The sequence below is a fragment of the Salvia miltiorrhiza genome, chromosome 2, assembly GCF_028751815.1.
Source record: "Salvia miltiorrhiza cultivar Shanhuang (shh) chromosome 2, IMPLAD_Smil_shh, whole genome shotgun sequence".
Classification (NCBI taxonomy): Eukaryota; Viridiplantae; Streptophyta; class Magnoliopsida; order Lamiales; family Lamiaceae; genus Salvia; species Salvia miltiorrhiza.
The window spans coordinates 46973448-46977378 of NC_080388.1; the positions used below are offsets into that span (position 1 = coordinate 46973448).

The 3931-nt window shown below is 35.0% G+C and overlaps 1 long non-coding RNA gene across 1 annotated transcript; it reads right to left on the reverse strand.

Moving 5' to 3' along the window:
• Positions 1 to 1613: 1613 nt before the first annotated feature.
• LOC131011746 (uncharacterized) lies at positions 1614 to 3681 on the reverse strand. Its single transcript, XR_009097100.1, has 3 exons — positions 3350 to 3681; positions 2160 to 2231; positions 1614 to 1808 (listed from the first exon to the last, which is right to left on the reverse strand). It is a non-coding gene; the product is annotated as an uncharacterized LOC131011746 (long non-coding RNA).
• Positions 3682 to 3931: the final 250 nt, after the last annotated feature.

The following is a 3931-nucleotide window of genomic DNA, read 5'->3' on the forward strand; positions in this document are numbered from 1 at the left end:
CATGCGGAAGGACGAATTTACCCATAAGAAGTGCATGAATAGGCAGGGGGAGCCGAATTTTCTCTAGTTTAGATTTCATCTATAAATATGTCATCTTTGATCATTGTATTCACGTTCTTTTCCGTATATTATACTTTTGCTATTATGATATTCCCCCCCCCCCCCAAGTTGTAACATTCTTTCCAAGAAACTCATGTATTTATTATTCTTGTGATTTATTACTTAGCTTATTCTCGTCGATTCTCTCGTGTTCAACCATCTTATACGACGAAATTGTCGAAATCTTTGTGTGTCGTCGGATATTTGGTTGGACTTTAATGATTTTCTCTTTTCATATATTCTTCGCCTAGATGAACGGAGAACTTTTCTTATTTTCATTTCAATTAATTAGTTTAATTTGTTGTGATAAAAAAATCATCACAACAATCATCAGAATGAGATCTTTACTATTGAAATGGTTAAAAATGGTTCTTCATTCTCATTTTTATTAATGATTCTCATTCGAGCTTTTTCTTATACATATATGACTTTGTGTATGTTAGATAATGAATAATAACGATAAATAAGGGTGAAATGAGAATTTTTAAAAAAATATTGTAGAATTTTTTATCCATTTGATAGTCTTAGCACAATCTTTGAAATATTACAATAATATTATCATATACCATCAAGTTATTGTAAAATTATCATCTTTAATTTTTTTTTCCATCATTAGAAAGATGACATGTCGAACGCAACGTAATCGAATAGAATCGAGATCGTGCATTCACGATTTGAAGACGTTAAATTGGTGAGACATACCCAAAATAAAAACTTTTAATTTTACAGAAATATCATACTTGCTTGAACTTTGATGGAATTTACAGAAATTTCGAAGTTGAATTTGGAGATATGGTCTCAATGAAAGTTGTAGATCATTTCAATACGAGTTCGTGGGCGCAAACGGATCACAAATCAGAATTCAAACAAGAGAGATATGCTGCGCACTGAAACAGATAGACCCTGCGGTCAGGCCGCGGCTGCGGCCCGTGACTGCGGGAGAAGGGCGGAAATCCTCCAACATTCTAAACTGTATTTTTTTTTATGTGCCTATATAGGTCATTTCTTGACCTATTAGACACATTTCTACACTTGTAACACCCTAATCTAATTAAGGAGTTAAATATAAAATTTAAATAAATATTTAATGCGGAAGTCTTTTAAAATAATTTAAAACTCACTTTTAAAATAAATATTTTCGAAAATAATTTTAAGAAAAAGAAACCTTTAAATAAAATTGGTTTTTAAAGCACTTTTAAAACGATTTATAAGATATCAAAAATTTTCAATAATGTATTCAAATATAAATCTTGATTTTGAAATCATAAATTTAAACAACTTTATTTTCAAAGCACGACATGAAGATGTCAGAAAAATAATTAACTAATTAATAAAACTTTTACTAAGGAAAAACTCTAAATATAAAATAATATCTTTTTAGCAGCGGAAAATATAACAAAATAAAATCTTTATATAATTAAAAATTATGTATGTATCCATGTATATATTTTCGTAAAGATATAAATTCTTAAATAAATATTTGAAATGAATTTAAATATAAATTAAACAAGTCATGACATTAAAATAATATAACAATATTTATTTAGACAAATCACACACAAATCTCAAATAGTATAGAATTTCAGAGTTTACATAACCAAAAGATATCACATGAAATAACATAATATGTTTTAAGAAACATTTATCTTTAAATAGATTCGACGCGCCCATTCGACTCTCCACGCGCCTCCGATATCAATCACCTGAAACTGTTGAATATGGGATGAGCATACAGGGTACACTCAGTGTGGGAACATGCAATAATTGTCCATGTTAATAAAATGGTAACACATATTGTCATAACGTAACATAACTTCCATACGCACTGTGGCATTCCAAGGACTTTAATGTCCCGGACCCTATATGTGGGCCCCTGGCGACAATATAATGGTTGCAACCCTGTAACATGAAATCGCATTGTGGCATACCAAGGACGGTGAAGTCCTGGACCAATTATGCTGGCCCCTAGCGATAAATATTTTTACAACACATACGGTAAACACATAATATTAAAATGGACAAATATTAACCACGTGCATGTACTGAAATGAATCCCACACCTGAAACTTGAACTTTTGAGCTTTGAAAATTAACTGCAAGAATTTAAAGTTCACATCCTAGTCGCGCCGCACCTAGTCAGATAAATTTAAATAATAAGACATGAGGGCCTAATTAAACTTTAGAAAATAATTTAGATTATAGGATCATATAAAAATAATTGATCTAATAAATTTAAGTAGTAAAATATATTTTCTTATAAAAAGATTTGGGTGGGTTGATATTTATTTAATTAAAACTTGAGTATTTGATTTATAAAATTCTTAATCCATTAAATATAATAAAATGAAATAAATAATGAGATGCATGTTTCTTTAAAATTTGGGTTAGTGTAAAAAAATACCAAGTCCAATTTAATTAAAAGAATTATGCAGCCCAAAGCAAAATAAATGCAGCCCAATTACTTAATTAATCTGAGCCCATTCCTAAGCCCATACTAACTTTTCCTAATTAAAACCCCCAATTCACCAACACATAACACATACGCAGCCTCACATCTTCATTCTCTCTACCGCTCTCTCTCTCAGCCGTTCACTCGGCCTCCTGCCGCCGCCCCGGACGGCACGCCGCCGCCGGAGGCCGGCGGCTCTGCCTCCCCCTCCCGTCTCCTCAACCTCTCTCCCTCTTCCCTCAGGTCTTGTCTCCCTCTCGCTTCCCGTCGATCTCTCTCCTCACCGCACCCAGCTGCGGTCGCTCCGACGACCTTTGCCGACTACCAGATCTGGCGTCCTCTTCCTTTTCCGGCCGGCAGAAACGGCCGCCGCCTCCCCTTACCCCTCTCCCTTCTCTCTCTTGGCCGACAGCAGCACCACCATCGCCGCCCCCGCGTCGACAGCGGCGCCGCCCAGCCGCCTCCTTCCTCTGTCCGACCAAGAACAGCACCGCAGCGGCCAAGGCCATAGCGCCGCCGCCCCTGTCTCCACCTCCGTCGGCCGCCGTGGCGCGCAGCTCCGGCGGTATTACTGCTCCACCGTTTCCCCTCTTCTTCCCTCTCTCTTTCTGCCTCCCCTATTTCTATTTCCTTTTTCCATGTAATATATAAGATCTATTCTATTTGATTTCTTATTAAATATAAATGATAGATTTGATGATGTATGCATGTATGAATTTGGAAATCTTGGTTTTGAGCAGAGAATGAAGAAACAATTTAGATGCTGAAATAAAATAACTTTGCAGAAATTATTAAAATTACCAATGGAATTCTGCAGTGAAAAGAGCAGATTGAGTTTTGTGGTGAACTGTGAAGGGAACAAGTAAGTCGGTTGCTGCTGGGTTTTACAGATTGGATTATAAAAGTTGAGTTTTTTTTGTTGGATTTGTGAATTTTGAGGATGATACAATGAGGTTTAAATAGATTGAATTTACTTGTTTGAACATAAACGTGTGAAAGAAAGAAATCATTCAAAGTTTTGCTGCTTCAAAGTTTGCTGCTGTGGAAGAAAATCAAAGTTTGAAATCAAAGTTTTTCTGCTGTATTGATCATGCTGCTGTAGAAATCAAAGTTTGCTGCGAATTGGAGATGACTAAATGGGATGACGGATTGTGTTTAAAATGTGTGGCTGAGTAACAGTTAAAAGTGAGTAGAGATAAAGATGAAGTGAAATGCTGATAAGTTAGTATGAATCTCGTACTAAAAACTAATGGGCTTGTGTTTTTGGTGATGAATGGGCTTAAAACAATATATATAAAATTTTAGCCCAAATCACAAAAATTACAGACATGCTTTACTCAAAGCTCGAAATTAAAATAAAGTTTAATGTACAAAGTCCATATA